The sequence below is a fragment of the Tupaia chinensis genome, unplaced genomic scaffold (genome assembly GCF_000334495.1).
Source record: "Tupaia chinensis unplaced genomic scaffold, TupChi_1.0 Scaffold000045_1, whole genome shotgun sequence".
Classification (NCBI taxonomy): domain Eukaryota; kingdom Metazoa; phylum Chordata; class Mammalia; order Scandentia; family Tupaiidae; genus Tupaia; species Tupaia belangeri.
The window spans coordinates 8,454,152-8,472,088 of NW_006159501.1; the positions used below are offsets into that span (position 1 = coordinate 8,454,152).

Consider the following 17,937-nt stretch of genomic DNA (forward strand, 5'->3'; position numbering starts at 1 on the left):
TGGCAGGTCGCGGACGCCGCTGCTCGAGCCCCCCTGGGACCCCCCCGAACCCCACTGGACAGAGCCCAAAGCCCCCGAGTGCCGAGGCTGAATTCCCCCGAGGGCCTCTGCGCCGTGGCGCGCGCGGGACTTTGAACCGTTTGGGATTGCGGGAGGCGCAGCGATTGGAGGCCGTCAGAACGCGAGAGCAAGCTCCACCTCCCAGAAAACGTCTCTGACCCCTTCCTGGGCCGGTCAGCTGCGTGGCAAATGAGGTTGGTGCAAATGCCTGAAAAACGCGCCTAGTTGCGCCGGCAGGGGAAGACATTGCTGCGACCACTTAGATTCTTGGGGGGATGCAAGGGCCCCGGGATCCGACGAATTTGCAGGGTGGTCGGTGAGGATCGTGCAGTCCAATGATTAGGGCCGCTAGCTGCTGAGCCTCTGGCTCGGATTGCTGTGGGTTGGACGAATGACCCAACTTCGGCGCCCTTGTTGTAAAATGAGACATGTCGCCGTCCCTACCGTGTGGGATTATTAATACAGTGAGGAGAGGGTTAAATGAGATGGTTCACACCAGCAAAATGAAGAGGACCCTGGTGCAGTTTTCCACTGAAATCCTGTCTCCTGTCAAACTTCTGTCCCCTATGACGCCCTTGTTTTTAAAATTGCAGACTAAGCAAAAATTTGTGAAAGAAAGCCCAGAGAATGTGGGGGGACCAGGACTTCATTAACGAGGCACTGCACATCAAATAGCTTGAGGAGGAATTTGAAAACTCCAGTGGGGTAAGAGTGGAGATAGGAACTTGTGACAGTTTTCATTTCAGTTTGTACGTGGCTTTCTGGTTTGTCAGAGACCTTTGCCCAACAAGGGGCAAAATGCCAGGAATAAATGCAGACAAATGTTACCGTCAGGAGTCAGGAAGTGGTTAACCTGGGAAAGCTCTGGCCACTGTGCTCAGGGGGGCTGAAACAGAGACACCAAACTTTTTTAGAAAGCCTGTTCTAGATATTCTTTGCAGAGGCTGGGGCAGGGAGGAGACCTCACCACCTAGGTGTTTCTGCCATTTCTTAAGTAGTACAGACTGTTCTCATCGCAGAGATCAGCGACAGTCACCTCTCTTGCCCTGAGCAATACCTGGCATCTAGTCTGGCATCACTGTGTAAAGCAGCCTTTGTCAATTTCACCTTTGGATGCTAGAGCAGCCATCTTCAGGCATTTTTTTTTCCATGTGTGCACACGAGAGTAAGGGACAGGGAGAGAGAGAGAAGCGTCTCCAAAGGGTCTGGTCACAAGGAGAGCCTGGGCACTCGGGCCTGCCCTGAGCGCTTCAGGCCGGCCAGGCCTGGCATTCCAACCAGGGGTGGCATGTTGGATCCGCCTCTCTTGAGCAGCGCATTACCACTGAGCCCCAGAGCACTCCCTCAAAAGAATAAAAAAATAAATAAAAACAAGTTCATTGTTCAGTGACTGGTAAAGCCATTATCACAGCTAGCAGAATTATCAGTAATTTCTCAGGAGCATCTAAGACTAATTCACATTTCAATTTCCCCTACTGACCAAAGTACTCCTTTGGGTTGCTGTTTCTTTAGCATCGCATGCGTTTTAGCTCCCGATACACTCGCTATAACTCTGAGGTAACCAAAGTGACTTCATTTTTACTTTAATCCATTTCTTGATTTCTAAAATAACGCATCTGCTTTGCAGAAATCTTGGGAAAACGAGCACTTACAGAGGCAGAGGTGAGCCGCCACCCTCCTTCTCCACACCCAACCTGAGTCACTTCTGATTCAGAACTCGCGTCTCGCACTAGGAAGGAGCCCTGCGCGCCCGGGCCATTCAGAGCGCAGAGATCGGGGAAGTCGCCTTTCCCTTTGGCGCCAGATTTGACGTCTACTCCACCATTGGTCCGCTGAGAGCAGGCCCCGCCCCCGCTCCCAGAGACACCATTCACAACATTGGGCGTCCAGCTCCCTCGCCGCTTCCGGCGCTCCCGCGGCCACGCCCCGAGCTGGCAGTTCGCTAGTCCGGCGCCTGCGTCTAACTCGGCCCTTGAGACGCCGCTGGGGCCTATGCAAGGTCATAGGAACACGCCGAGGTCCGGAGCTCAAGTGCATGCCCAAAGCCACGCTGCCGTGTGCGTGTCAGAACCGTGCTGAGACCTGTCCGGATAATAGTGATAGCGCTGCATGACGCAGCCTCCGGGCAGAGGCGCACTTCAACCCTCGACCCCTGGGAGTCCGGATTTCAGCCCTATTTTATCCACTGGAAACGGGCAAAAAAGGGGTCACACAGCTCTTTAAATTGCGCAGCTAGGACGTTTCTCCCCCAACGTTTATTTTTGCCACAGGGCACATGTGTCAGCAGAAGAGAGACCCCAGGAAAGAGAGAGAAAGTGAGAAATTCTCGGGGGTCATGGCCACGCCATAATCCCTTCTCCCTTCTCTGGGTATATGGGCACGCAGGTACACACACCTGGCACGTTTTTCAGGCCACCGGTTCAGGGCCTCAAACCTGCAGTCAACCATGTGGGATTCAGCTGCCTTAACCACCAGGCCGTGGGCTAGCCCATTCCCCTACTTTTTATTGTGAATGTTTCAACACAGGAAAACTGAAAGAATTCTGCAGTGTTTTCCCTTCACGTAGGACATGACAGCTGTTTCCATGTCATGGTATTTGCTTCGTCCCGGGCTCTGGGTGTGCATGGCTTTTTTTTTTTTTTTTGCATTATTTGTAAGAGAGTTATAGATGCGAACCGGAACCACTAAATAGTTCCACAGGAAGCTCTGACAAATAAGCATGTTCTCTGAAACGACCGTGATAGCATACTTCACACCTAAGAAAACTGCCAATATTCAGGTAATAGCATCTAATATTTAGTCCATTTTCAAATTTCCCCAGTGGTTTCAACATCTTTCATAGGTTTGGGATTTGTTGTGGCTTTAATCTTCACTGGGAAAGCTGTGCTTTCGTCCCCCTCGCATCGGCTTTTCAGAAGCACTGCAGAATGTCCTAAGTTCTACATTTGCCCAATGGTTTCTTCATCGTGTGGTTTAACTCGTTTTTCTAGTTCCCATACTGACCATAAACTGGAATTTGGGTGTAAAGACATTAGTTTAATGTATTTAGGTTGAAAGTCATTGGGCAAGAATACACCCAGGCTTGACTAATTTCAAGTCCTGGGTGTTTCAACCACACAACTCCATACCACGGTGGATACATTAGCCTCAGACTCTTAAGCAGCTTGGGTTTGTCTTGGTTTTGTTTGTAATTTGCCAGAGGGCACCTGTGCTGACCAAAGAGAAGGAGAGGGAGGTGCATGGGGGGGGGGTGGCCATTCACCAATCCCTCCTTCCTTTCTCCTTTCAAGATTTTGTGCACACACATGCACTCGGAGTGATTCTCAAGCCGCTACATCTGGGACTCGAGCTGCAGAATCAGCCCTGTGAGATTCAGCCACCTTAACCATCTTGCCACTGGCTGGCCCAAGCAGCTGGTTCTGATGGCAGGAAAAATCTTGGCTTCTGTGGTAACCCGCCTCCAGGATGGCCCCAGGGATCCTTTTCTCCCGGTGTTCACACTTCTTGTCACTGGAATCAGAGGTGGTCTGTGTGACTAACAGGATACTGGGGAGTTAGTTGTGTGTGTGAGGGACATGACTGTCAAAGCTAAGTCTGAGAGATACTGTAGCTACCCTCTTGACCACTCAGAAGGTCCCTCTGTGAGAAGCTGGCCACCAAGTCATAAGGACACATGAGCAGCTTAGGGAGAGGCCCTGTGGTAAAGAGCCGAGGCCTCTGGCTACCAGCCAGCACCAACTCGAGTGTCATGTGCATGAGCTGGTCTAGAAGTGGATCCTTTGGCCCCAGTCAAGCCAATGACGCCTGCAGCCCAGATCATCTGACTGCAGCCACGTGAGAGGCCCTGGGCCAGAAACACCCAGCCAAGGCACTCTGCAACTCCACACCCTCAGAGTCTCTGCAAGACAGCAAATGCATATTGGTCTCTTTACTATGGTAAAAAATATACATATAAGCTGAAATTTACTATTTTTACCATTTAAATTATTTTGTTTTATTCATGATAGAGTTTGTGCATGTGTACATGACAGAGAGAAAAAGAAAGCACCCCCCCCCAATGAAGCCTGGTCACACTGCAAGCAATCTTTCTTCCGCCAGCTCTCCATCCCGTCAGGACCCTGGGCAGGTGGGCACACCAACTGGGGTTCAAAAGCAAAGCCAGCTACCTCTGCACAGGGCTTAACCACTGCACTCTAGGGCTGGCCCAGTCATTGTCACCATTTGTAAGTGTTCAGTTCAGTGGGATAAAGCTCATTCCATCCCCATGCACCCACACCTCCATCCCTCTCCAGAGCCCTTTCATCCTCCTAAAAGGAAACTCTTTACCCAGGAAGCACAAACACCCCCCCCTCCCTCTGCCAGCCTCTCGTTAGCACCATCTTACTTTTTGTCTCTGTACATTTGACACTCTAGGCACCTCGTGTGAGCAGAACCCTGTAATATCTGCCCTCTTGCAACTGGCTTATGCCCTGAGCGTATTGTTTGCAAGGTGCACCCATGCTGCAGTGTGTGTCAGAATTCCATTCCTCTTAAGGCTGAATAAATTTCTATTGTATGGGTGGCAGAGGTGGTAGGGTGCCACTGTGCAATGCTGGAGAAGGCCCTGGGTTCAGCTCCTGGAGCAATCTGAACATACCAGGCCAACATAGGCATGCCCATGAGCCTTGCTGGTTGGAAGGCTGAGTGTGGGTTTGGACTGTGGCATTGTGGCATGGCAACCTAAAAACCTTGACTAGATTAGTACCTTGCATAGTTTAGTCTTCCTGCTTCTCTGCCTCCTCCCTTTGACGCTGTGTAGGTAGGGCGAGTTCTAAGCCCGAGACCTCCCCTTCCCCAATTCCCCCATAAAAGACCATGTCCAACCCCCAATGGGGACCAGAGACTTAGAGTGTTAACTCTTCTGTGCCCGCTGATGTAATAAACAGTTCTCCTAATCTCTCTGAGGGCTGCTTTACATTCCTTGGCGTCTGGCTTTCTGCAACACTTTCAGACTCTCCGAAGGAGAGGATTTCCCATGGGTTGACTTGAAAAAGAAAGAAAAGGTGTCCCGGCAGGTGGTGTGGAGTCTAAGGCAGCTGGTTCCCAAATGGCCTACTGTGAGGTTCGAGTCGCAAACCCAGTGGCTTGAAAATCACTCCAGGTGCATATGTGTGTGTGTGTGTGTGTGTGTGCTCAAAATCCCAGAGGAGACTGGAGAAGAAATTGCGGTGTAGCCATTCCCATGGGGTGGGGGGCTTTCTCACTTTCCCTCTCTTTTGTAAGTGTTCAGTTCAGTGGGATAAAGCTCATTCCATCCCCATGCACCCACACCTCCATCCCTCTCCAGAGCCCTTTCATCCTCCTAAAAGGAAACTCTTTACCCAGGAAGCACAAACACCCCCCCCCTCCCTCTGCCAGCCTCTCGTTAGCACCATCTTACTTTTTGTCTCTGTACATTTGACACTCTAGGCACCTCGTGTGAGCAGAACCCTGTAATATCTGCCCTCTTGCAACTGGCTTATGCCCTGAGCATATTGTTTGCAAGGTGCACCCATGCTGCAGTGTGTGTCAGAATTCCATTCCTCTTAAGGCTGAATAAATTTCTATTGTATGGGTGGCAGAGGTGGTAGGGTGCCACTGTGCAATGCTGGAGAAGGCCCTGGGTTCAGCTCCTGGAGCAATCTGAACATACCAGGCCAACATAGGCATGCCCATGAGCCTTGCTGGTTGGAAGGCTGAGTGTGGGTTTGGACTGTGGCATTGTGGCATGGCAACCTAAAAACCTTGACTAGATTAGTACCTTGCATAGTTTAGTCTTCCTGCTTCTCTGCCTCCTCCCTTTGACGCTGTGTAGGTAGGGCGAGTTCTAACCCCGAGACCTCCCCTTCCCCAATTCCCCCATAAAAGACCATGTCCAACCCCCAGTGGGGACCAGAGACTTAGAGTATTAACTCTTCTGTGCCCGCTGATGTAATAAACAGTTCTCCTAATCTCTCTGAGGGCTGCTTTACATTCCTTGGCGTCTGGCTTTCTGCAACACTTTCAGACTCTCCGAAGGAGAGGATTTCCCATGGGTTGACTTGAAAAAGAAAGAAAAGGTGTCCCGGCAGGTGGTGTGGAGTCTAAGGCAGCTGGTTCCCAAATGGCCTACTGTGAGGTTCGAGTCGCAAACCCAGTGGCTTGAAAATCACTCCAGGTGCATATGTGTGTGTGTGTGTGTGTGTGTGCTCAAAATCCCAGAGGAGACTGGAGAAGAAATTGCGGTGTAGCCATTCCCATGGGGTGGGGTGCTTTCTCACTTTCCCTCTCTGTCTCTCTCTGGCAAGAATATGTACTCTCTAGCAAAAACTTAAAAAGAAAAAGAAAAGTAGCTATTAAAGAAGGCCACACGTATTCTGTCAGGGTTAGTTTATTTCCTAAGGACTAGCACAGCTTCCTGTCAGCTTACCACTGCATGACTTTTTTTTTTTTTTTTTTTGAGAGTTTTTTTGCTATAGGGTGTGTGTGCTCGCCAGACAGACAGAGACAGAGAGACAGAAAGCGAGAAATCACCCCCCAGGGGGGATGGCCACACTGCAATCCCTTCTCCTCCATTCTCCTCTCGGGATCTTGGGCACGCACATACATGTGCCCGGCGTGAGCTTAATCCACCGGGTTCAGGACTCAAACTGCAATCAACTACATGGGAGTCCAGCGACATAGCCATTACGCTAACTGCTGGTTCCCCCCACTGCATGACTTTTTAAAACATAGCTTCCACCTCTGAATTCAAAGGCTACAACTGATCTCTTTCTTAGTCTATGGTGAGTGCGTGGCTGGGTGGGTGTGGGTAGTGGGGGCAGTTACCCTGATCTGGTAGAAAGCAGACTATGCAAATAGGTTTGCAAACAGGGCATAAATCCTACCATTAGTGTTGGGGGTGCAGCTTCAGGGCACTCACCACCCGCACCTTTCCGCTAAGTAGTAACTGAGAGGAGAAGCAAAGACTAGGTAAATCAACCCTGCAAGGAGGGGATGACTGACTTCTTAGAAATGTAACTGCTTTTATTTGTTTAATGCCAGAGGGTGTGAAACAGAGGAGTGTCGTGCCAATCCCTTGCTCCAGCCCTTCCCAGCAGGACCCTGGACGTGTCCACTCTTACTGTATTTTGGAAGCCAGTGGAGCCGGGAGTGGAAGCCCGGTCAGCCGGGTGGGATTCAGCTTCTTCACGTGGGCCAGCCCTGGGCTGCTCATAGCCTAGGTCAGTGTAAGGGAACGAACGGCACTGGGGTCGACTTGAATGCCAGTGTCACTGCTCATGTACTAGGTGACCTTAGACAAGTCTCTGGTATTTCTGAGCTTGCGTACTGATTCCATGGGGACAGTGACTCCCACCTCCTGGGGTTTTGCTATGTTAAGTGGGGAGGGCTATTTCAAGGGCCTGCCCTCTAGTTCAGTCCTTTCCCCTCTAGTGGCTTCTGAGACACACCGCTCTGAAGTCTCTTGAGAGAGAAAATGTCAGCTATCCCAAGCCAGGTCCCTGTTTGGTCAGAACCCTGGGTACTTGTACACCAGCTCCTCCCATCCCGTGGCTGTCTTCAGGGCGGGGGAGCCAGCACCTGCTACACAAATCCAAGGGCCCTCTGTACCTCCTGGCCTTCATGAGCTGGGGGTGGGGCTCCCACAGAAAATGAAGGGATTCATTAGGGAGAGGGCCGGGCCCCACACGTCCCTCCAGGTCCTACTCGTATCGAGCTTCAGTCCTGACCACTGACTGAGGCTGAGCTCAAGCTCTGTAATGAGCCCGGAGGCCTAGGGAGTAGGGTGCCCATGCTGAGGAGGCCTCTCCTCCTCCCCTGCAGATGGCAGGGTTGTGCTTGGCCTGGGCGCCCTGACGGCTCTGTCCACGCCCCGTGCAGAGAGCAGACCACAGGCGTCCTCGTGACCTTCGTGGCCTTGTCTGTTCTGTCTGAGTAACCCCCCTAGGTCTCCAGTGGCAGTCAGGGTGGGCTGGGCTTTGGGAGGGAGGAGGCGGCACCAGGCAAGCGCATACTAGTTGCACTGCATGGATGAGGAAGGAAAGGGTTCCAGAGCAGTGTCAAGAATCCAGATGGGGGACCAGCAGTTAGCGTAATGGCTATGTCGCTGGACTCCCATGTTGTTCACTGTGGTTCGCGTCCTGGATCCGGGGGCTTAAACTCACGCTGGGCGCGTGTGTGTGCGTGCCCAAGATCCCGAGAGGAGAATGGAGAAGGGATTGTGGTGTGACCATCCCTCCTGGGGGGTGATTTCTCACTTTCCGTCTCTATGTCTCTCTCTGTCTGTCTGGCGAGCGCACGCGCCCTATAGTGAAAACCTCTCAAAAAAAAAAAAAAAAAAAAGATAAATCGTTGCAGGGAATGTAATTTTTCATCACATTGTAAATAGTAGTATTTTAATACCACAACTGTGTGCTTTTGTGCTTTTAATTCTCAGAATCTAGGATCCACAGATGTCAGGATGTCTGTGATGCTTATTTAAAATTCTGGATCTATCCTTTCTTTTATTTATTTATTTTAAATTTTGCTACAGGGCATGTAGCCTCTTCAGAGAGAAAAAGCGAGAAAGTAAGAAAGCACACCCGAGGGTAGATGGCCATGCTGCAGTCCCTTCTCCTCCAGTCTCTTCTTGGGATTTTGGGCATGCATGCACATGCACCTGGTGTATTTTCCAAGCTACCAGGTCTAGGACTTGAACCTAGCAGTTGGCCATACGGGACCCATCCACCTTAACCACCATGCCACCTGACCAGCCCAGTCTATCCCTACTGATCTCCAGTTCTTGAAGGTATTTGCAATCCAGTTTGGTTTTTCCTTCTGAAAAAACTTTGGTGAATGCTCTTATAATCCCCTGAGGGGTATCAGCTACTCAGGGAGAGCCAGCCCTGGAGACTTCAGGGGGAGAAGAGGCCCACTGCCCACTAGGAGTCACCTTCACCCTCTGGGAGAAGCAGCGGAGGGAAGGCCCTCCCTGGACTAGGGCCTTCTCTGGGAGGACTGCTGCCAGGATTCGGTAAGACAGACCACATAAAGCATTATGAGGGATCCTGGGACTTTAGCATTGGATAAATGCTAGCCGCTGTTATTATAATTTACACCCAAGCCCCTGCAGCGGACACGTAGATCATTTCCAATTTTCCAGTATTATAAACAATGCTGCAATTCATCTCTTTGTGTTTCCTGGAAGTACAATTCCTGGATCAAATGTTGAAACTGTGGATGGGTGCTGTCAAGCTGCCTGTTGGAACCCTAGCCCTGGACACACTTACCGGCAGTGGGCCATAGCATCCCGTTCTCCATAACCTGGCTGTCAATCTTTTTTTTTTTTTTTTTAAGAGAGGTTTTTGCTATAGGGCACGTGTGTTCGCCAGAAAGACAGAGAGAAACAGACAGAAAGCGAGAAATCCCCCCCCCCAGGAGGTGGCCATGCCACAATCCTTTCTCCCTTCTCCGTTCTCATCTGGAGATTTTGGACATGCACACACACACACACCCGCACCCGGCGTGAGTTTAAGCCACCAGGTCCAGGACTCGAACTACAGTCGACTACATGGGAGTCCAGCAACATAGCCATTACTCCAACTGCTGGTCTCGATCTTTTATGGACCTGAATCTGAATTCATTTGACTATTAGTGAGAATGAATATGGACATTTGCATAATGCCCTTTTGTGTTTTTTTCTTTTTTAAGTTTTTTTAAGAATTATTTTTATTATTTATTTATTTATTTTCATTTGACCAGAGAGGTACAGAGAGAGAGAGCGCGCCAAAAGACAAGGTCAATCATGGTCAGCCATGTGGGAGTCTAACACCCCTGCCCCCAAACACCACGCCATCGGCCAGCCCCAATACTTTTCTTAAAAAAAAAAGAATATTTTGAGACCAGCAGTGGGTGTAATGGCTATGTCACTGGACTCCCATATAGCCAACCATGGTTCAAGTCCCAGACCCGGTGGCTTAAACTCACACCAGGCGTGTGTGCATGCGTGCCCAAAATCCCAAGAGGAAAAAGGAGGAGAAGGGATTGTGGCGTGGCCATCCTCTCTGGGGGGTGATTTCTTGCTCTCTGTCTCCCTGTCTCTGTCTTTTTGGCATACACATGTGCCCTATAGCAACCCCCCCCAAAAAAAAGAATATTTTATTTAACTTTATTTTATTTTTAAAAATTATTTTTATTTTATTTACTATTATTATTATTTTCTAAAATTTGCTACAGGACATGTGTGCTCACCAGAGAAAGATAGAGAAAGTGAGAAAGTAAGCCACCAGGTCTGGGACTCAAACCATGGGCGGCCATGTGGAAGTCCAACATCTTCACCACCACACCACCTGCCTGCCCCAACTTTATTTATTTTAATTTGACCAAAGAGAGAGAGAGAATGAGAATGAGAAGGCAAGCCACCAGGTCTGAGACTTGAACTATGGTCAGCCATGTGGGAGTCCAGTGCCCTTAACCACTGCACCACCTGCCAGCTCCTGTGTTTTCTCCTTACATTGACTTATGTTTGGCCATTTATTTATCATTTCCTTAATGATTTATACAAGCTCTGTATCTTTTAGGTAATAACTCTTTTTCTGTTGTATATGTCGCAGTTACATTTTCCTGGCATTTTATTTATGTCTTTTTTTCTTTAAAAAAAATTAAAACTTTTATTTTGAAATAGTTTGAGAGAGACAAGAAGTTGCAAAAAAAGTACACAGTTCCTGAGTACGCTTCACCCAGGTTACTTCAATTTCTTACACAACTACAGCACATTGTCAAAATTAGGAAACTGACATGGGTACAATGCCATCAACTAAATGACGACCCTTGTTTGGTTTTCACTGCTTTCTACATACAGTCGTGTGGGTGTGTGTGGGTGTACTTTTTTTTTTTTTTTTTTGAGAGGGTTTTGCTATAGGGCATGTGCACTCACCAGAAAGACAGAGAGAGACAGAAAGTGAGAAATCACTCCCCAGGGGGGATGGCCACGCCGCAATCCCTTCCCCTCCATTCTCCTCTCAAGATCTTGGGCACGCACACACACGTGCCTAGCTTGAGTTCAAGTCACCAGGTCCGCGACTTGAACCGCGGTCAACTACTTGGGAGTCCAGTGATATAGCCATTACGCTAACTGCTGGTCCCAGTACCTGGTTTTGTTAAACTTTGCAACAGACACATTCTCTCTGTCTCATAAAAGAAAGAAAGAAACTTCCTTTTGTTTATAAACTTATAAGCAAAAAATCCTGTGGCCAGCCCTGGGGCCTAGTGATTAAGGCGGCTGGATTCCACTTAGTCAATGACGCAGTTTAAGTCTCAGACCCAGCAGCTTGCTGGGCAGGTGTGTGCACGTCCAAAATCCCAGAGCGGGGTCGGGATGAAAGGGAAGGGAGTGTGGCGTGACCCCTGGCTATTTCTCCACGTCTCAGCCGTTTTCAGGTGTGCATCAAAAGCAGCAAGTGAACTCACACTGTGCAACCGTCACCACCATTTACCCACAGCATCGTTTCCTTCCCAGGCTGAACTTCACACCGTGAAGCACCGACTCCCATTCCTCCTCCCCTAGCCCAGGCAGCGGGACAGCTCCACTTCCTGTCCCTAACCCTGACCACGCACCTCATGTGAGCGGAACCCGCTGTTTGTCCCTCAGTAACTGGCCGGGTTCATTGGCACAATGTCCTCGGGGTTCCTTTGTGTCGTGTCATAGCACGCGTCATCATTTCCTTCCTTCTTTTAAATAATTATTTAATTTTTATCATCATTGTTATTTTTAATTTGCTACAGGGTATGTGAGCTCACCAGAGAGAGAGAGAAAGTGAGAAAGCAAGCCACCAGGTTGGGGACTTGAACTGCGGTTGGCCATGTGGGAATCCGGCACCTTAACTACCACTCCACCTGCTGGCCCCTATTTCTTTTCCTTTTTTTTTTTTTTAATAATTATTTGATTTATTTATTTTCACATGAGTTTTGACAGAGAGAGAGAGAAAGGGAAAGTGAGAAAGCAAGCCACCAGGCCCGGGACTCATACTGTGGCCAGTCATGTGGGAGTTCTAGCACCTCAGCCACCATGCCACCTGCTGGCGCCTTCTTCCATTTCTAAGACTGAATAATACTCCGGTGCACGGATGGGCCGCCCTCGGTTTCTCAGGGATCCGTGGACATGTGGGTGTTTCTGCCTTTGCCTGTTGTGAACGCTGTCATGACCATGGGTGCCCAAAGACCTGTCTGTGCCCTGCTCTCGATTATTTTGGGCCCATATCCAGAAGAGGGCTCGCTGGGCCACGTGGTCACTCTAGCTGTAACTTTCTGTCCACCTTGTGACCTGCTTTCAGCAGCTGTCCATTCTCCATCCCACCAGCACCGCGCAAGCGTTCCCAGTTCCCCACATCCTTGCCGACACTTGCTATTTTCCGTTTTAGAGCAGCCAGTGTCTTTCCCGATTCCTAGCAGTACCCATTTTGCTTTAGAGTTTGTGTTATTCATGACAGCGCATGTGCACACATGAGACACAGAGACCCTCGGCAGGCCCTGGTCACACCACAGTCCCCCCCTCCAGCCCGTCAGCTCATCGGAATCTTGGGCACAGACACGTGTGCCCAGCGCTTTTCAGGGTAACAGGGCCAGGGGTCCAAACCCGGGTGGGCCCTGTGGCTTCTAGCGCTGCAGTCTGGTTCACGCTGGCCAGTGTGCACCCCCAGGCTGTGCGTCCGGCATCAGCTGTTACAGAGACCTCTGAATAGGCCAGCAATGTTGTTTGGAGTAAAACTGATACTATTATGCACGGCCTATTGCGTAACCCTGCCTGGTGCAAGAGGTTGGAGAAGTTGGGAGAGAAACCAGAAACTGGCTTGAGGTGGGACAAAGTAACAGAGGGGCCCTCCGGAGTGAGTCAGAGACCAGCCCCGCCGCCACGTCCTGACTGCACCTGGCGGGCACCCTCCCACCGCGCGTGGCCGCCCTCATATGTAAGCGGTTGTTACTCCCATGGCGTGTCGTGAGGCCTCAGAGGAGAGCCTGGGGCAGACGCAGTGCAGCTTTCCTGCTGCCCAGGGCCGGTGCCAAGGGGCTGGTGTGAGCTTTGCTCAGCACTCTCCAAGCCCCACCTGTCACCTCCACTCGGAACCCCACCCCATGGATGATGGGGCGCAGGGGCCGCCTGCCCTGACAGTGCCTGATAGGCTTATCCCGGCTTGGCCCCATGGCTGAGGACAGCAGGGCTGAGAGATTAGTGAGGCAGACATCAGGCCCAAGGATGCTCATTTTCTGTCTTTTTTTTTTTTTTTAAGAGGTTTTTTGTCTTGGGGCATTGCCAGACAGAGAGACAGCGACAGACACAATGAGAGGTCAAGTGAGAAATCAACCCCCAGGAGGACGGCCATGCTGTAATCCTTCTCCTCGATTCTCCTTCCAGGATCTTAGGCATACACGCATAGGTGCCCGGCATGATTTTCAAGCTGCTGGGTCCTGACTTGGTCCGCAGTCAGCCGTGTGGGAGTTCAGCGACATAACCACCATGCCATCTGCTGGTCCCAAGGATGCACATTTTCAAAGCAGACAGTGTTCTAAGAAGTGAGGGCAGGTGCCCTGTGGGACGGCAGGGACTGGGCACAGTGAGCCCTTCCCTGGTCCGAAGCACTCTGACCTGTCCTGTGTCCCTGTGCAGAAATGCAAGCCTTTCAAAGACGTAGAGCCCCTTGGGATTCGGCCCCTACCCTGCCCCTCTCCCAGCCCTTGCTGGCCCAGCCCCTCCAGCCACAAGGACCTCCTGCTAGGATGCTCTAGACACCCACACCTCGGGCTCTGCTGGCTGGTGGTGCCCTGTGCCTGTAACACTCACTCTGCACTTCCTTCAAGCCTTGCCCTTGGTCACCTGCTCGGCGAGGCCTCCCTTCACCACTGGGCTCACCTAAAGCGACATCAGTACCCAGCCTGGCACTCCTGTGCTCCGGCCCCTGGGCATTTCTCCCTGTCATGTGACTCGCCTTCCTCCATTCACACCGCCCACTTCGTCTTTGTGTGTGTCCTCACCCCCCAAGAGTTCTAGGAGGACATTTCTATCCATTCACTCTGCGTCCCCAGCTTTACAAGGAGTCCTGGCACATGGTGGGCACACGCAGAACATAGCAGGGGGCAGGTGGTAGGGAGCCAGGGAGCAGGCGGTAGGGAGTGTAGAAACAGCAGGTGCATCGGGAAAAACGAAAGCAACACACGTAAGGCAGCAGCATAATACCACAGAGAAACTTCGAACTCTTCATTTTGTAAAATGTGCTTACGGTGGGGTGCTCGCTGGAGAGAGACAGACAATGAGAAAAGTGGGACCAGCAGACGGTATAATGGCTATATTGCTGAACTCCCACAGATTTGACCACGGTTCAAGTCCCAGACCCAGCGGCCTAAAGCACACCGGGCACACATGAGGATGTGCCCAAGATCCCGAGAGGAGAATGGAGAAGAGATTGCGGAGTGGCCATTCCCCAAAGGGCGTGATTTCTTGCTTTCTGTTTCTCTGTCTCTCTGGTGAGCACATGCACCCTATAGCAAAAATTTCTTTTACAAAAAAAGCGAGGGGGGCCGGCAAGTGGTGTGGTGATTAAGGGCACTGGACTCCTACATGGCCAAATACAGTTCGAGTCCTGGGCCTGGTGGCTTGCTTTCTCACTTTTCCTCTCTCTCTCTCTGTCCCTCTCTGATCAAATTAGAATAAGTAAATAAATAAATAAAGTTAAATTTTAAAAAATTTTGGAGAGGTTTTTGCTATAGGGCATGTGTGCTCGTCAGAAAGACAGAGAGACAGAGAAAGTGAAAAATCACCCCTTGGGGCGATGGCCACACCATAATCCTCTCCCCTCCATTCTCCTCTCTCTCTCTCAGGATCTTGGGCACGCACGCACACGCACCCAGCATGAGTTTAAGCCACCGGGTCCGGGACTTGAACCGGAAGTCATGGAACTACATGGAAGTCCAGCCACATAACCATTATGCCAACTGCTGGTTCAGGATAAAATAATTCTTTAAAAAGTGAGAAAGCACCCCCTAGAGGGGATGGCCATGTCACAATATCTTCTCCATCCTCCTCTTGGGTTTTTGGGCATGCGCACACGCAGCCCATATGTTTTCAAGTCACCGGGTCTGGAACTCAAACCATGCTGCTGGCCATGTGGGATGTAGTGCCTTAACTACCAGGCCACCTGCAGGCCCCCCAATTCTTACACTTCTTAATTAAAATTGATTGTACGTGTCTATGCTAAAACGAATGCATACTTATAATACCGAATTAGGAAAAACAGAGACAGAACAAAATGATCCCTGTTCAAATCACCCAGATACCCCTGGTTAGCTGCAGCCTCTCTTAACTCACCCCGCGTTGTCCACAGCGCTTGTTCTTGCCTGCCCGTGCTCCCCATCGGGGTGAGCAGCTCCCCAGATTTACCTCCAGGACTGCCATCCCGCATTCTCAGTCCAGAGGGTTTAAGCAGGCTGCCTCCGCCATCTTCCTAGTCCCCAAGGTGTGGGAGACCAGGACCGGCACTTCCGCTCTTGCCCATTAGGGATGAGCAGCTGACTCAGGCTCACTAAGTAGCTCCAACTGCGGCCGCCGGCTGCCAGCGGGGGAGAGAAACTGCCCTACTGCACCCGAAGCTTGGAGAACCGAGACCAGGGCTCTTGGAGAATAAGCCCGGGCTCGGTGCAGAGTGAAAGGCAGAACCCACCCAGGAAAGCAGAACCAAGAAATGGAGAGAGACCGGGTTTGTTGGGATTCTTTTAGTTGTGAAGGATATTAAATAAAAATGTTATGAGGCCATTGTTTTGGACTCAGCTCCTGCACTGCCTAAAATTCAAAATGGAGTCACCCACGCTAAAGCTCCAGGTCACCACGCCCAGACTGAGCTGTTTATCTGCCCTTCCCAGAAGCCTGGAGAGAGATAACAGCCAAGCTTCCTAACAGGCGGGTTTTGATCAGCATGATAACGAAGCTCCTTCACCTTTACTCCTTACATCATTTGCATTTAATCATTTAACCCTTACAAAAATAACCGCGAGTGGTCCGATGTTAACTCATCAGCTCCCTGTGGCCTAACCCACCTCACAAGGAAGTAACTGGAGCGACCGATCCTCTTTTTCTGCTTCTTTCCACCCTTCTGTCTATAAAACAGCCCCTCCTGCTCAGCTCATGGGAACTTACTCTTGTTAATACAGTCAGTGCTGAGTCTGGGATTGTAGCTAAAGCCCATTAAGATCTTTACGTTAGGGACCAGCAGTTAGCGTAATGGCTATGTCGCTGGATTCCCACGTAGTCGACCGCGGTTCGCGTCCCGGACCTGGTGGCTTAAAACTCACGACGGGCACGTGTGCGTGCGTGCCCAAGATCCCGAGAGGAGAATGGAGGAGAAGGGATTGCGGCGTGACCATCCCCCCTGGGGGTGATTTCTCGCTTTCTGTCTCTCTGTCTCTCTCTGTCTGGCGAGCGCACGCCCCCTATAGCGGAAAAAACGCTCTCAAAACAAACAAAGTAGTAAAACTCACTATGGGCGCGTGTGCGTGCGTGCCTAAGATCCCGAGAGGAGAAGGGATTGCGGTGGGGCCATCCCCCCTGAGGGGTGATTTCTCACTATCTGTCTCTCTGTCTGTCTAGCGAGCGCACACGCCCTATAGCAAAAATTCTCTCTCTCAAAAAAAAAAAAAAGATCTTTACATTGTTGTAATTTTGTCATTTGACTGTGACGGGCACATTTTTGTTTGTGTGGTTTTTAGATTTTTGCCATAGGGTACGTGTGCTCACTGGAGAGAGACAGAGAGGAAATCACCCCCAGGGAGGATGGCCACACCGCAGTCCCGGCCCTGCTCACGGTTCTGGGCATGCTCACATGGTTTTTCTTTTTTTTTCTTCAGAGATTTTTCCTATGACACTCATCAGAAAAGTGGAAAAAGAGACGGAGAGAGAGAAAGTGAGAACTGCCCCCCGCCCCCGCCAGGGGTGGTGGCGGCCACGTTAGTCTCTTCTCCTACATTCTCCTCTCAAGATTTGGGACCCGCGCACACGCGCCTGCTGTGAGTTCCAAGCCATCGCCTCTGGGACTGAAACTGCGGTCGACCATGTGGGAGTCCAGTATCACAGCCGCCATGCCACCTGCTGGCCCCATTTTCTAGCTATGAGACTGCTGTACCTTCTTTATTTGCTTTTTTTAATAGATATTTTTGCTATAGGACGTGTGTGCTCACTGGAGAGACAGAGACAGAAAGTGAGAAATCACCGAGACCTCGCCCATTCAGAGACCTCTCATTCGCACTGAGACTGCTCTCATTCACAGAGACCTCTCATTCGCACCAAGACCTGGCCCTCGCCCTCCACAGATTCAAGCGTGATTCTTCCTTCCTCCGGTGAGTGCCAGACACGGCGTCGTTGTTAGATTCCTCAGATTCGCTGCACAAGAATGATTTTGGCGTCAGTCCTGGGGCCACACTCTGATCTGGGGAAGCAAAGCCACCTAAGAACCCAAGTGTTCGTCCGCCCTCGGCCCTCGCTTGGGCTGTCTGTGCCTTTTTGACCAGCTCGTTTTGAGTTTTCTGTCCAAGGAAACAAATGGACTTCTCCCGGACTGCATCGCTGCTGCGTTTTGTGACAACACCTGTCAAGAGGACCCCAGCGGCAGTGACCCAGGGCGCCCACCCTTCTTTCGGGGGCCTGACTAGGACCTGTGAATAGACCGAGTCTGAGAAGCTGCCCCTGAGCTTCTGAGAACAGCTCCATGGATTGGCTTGACTTGGCCAGGGCTGGTTTTCTTTCTTTTGGGGGAGGCGGCGAGGGGTTGCTATAGGGTGCACATGATCCCCAAAGAGGAGAGAGACAACGAGAAAATGAGAGGTCACCCACCACTCCCAGAGGGAATGGCGATGCCATCA

At 50.8% G+C, this 17,937-nt stretch overlaps 2 long non-coding RNA genes across 3 annotated transcripts in view; both read left to right on the forward strand.

Annotated features, from left to right (window-relative positions):
• Positions 1-6: 6 nt before the first annotated feature.
• LOC114008639 (uncharacterized) lies at positions 7-1,979 on the forward strand. Its single transcript, XR_003550143.1, has 3 exons — positions 7-254; positions 654-765; positions 1,688-1,979. It is a non-coding gene; the product is annotated as an uncharacterized LOC114008639 (long non-coding RNA).
• A 15,268-nt stretch (positions 1,980-17,247) lies between these two features.
• Positions 17,248-17,937, forward strand: part of LOC102494422 (uncharacterized) — a 12,247-nt gene continuing 11,557 nt past the window's right edge. For both annotated transcript variants that reach the window (XR_003550144.1, XR_003550145.1), the window contains exon 1: positions 17,248-17,415. This is a non-coding gene — a long non-coding RNA (uncharacterized LOC102494422). The remainder of the gene's footprint in view (positions 17,416-17,937) is intronic.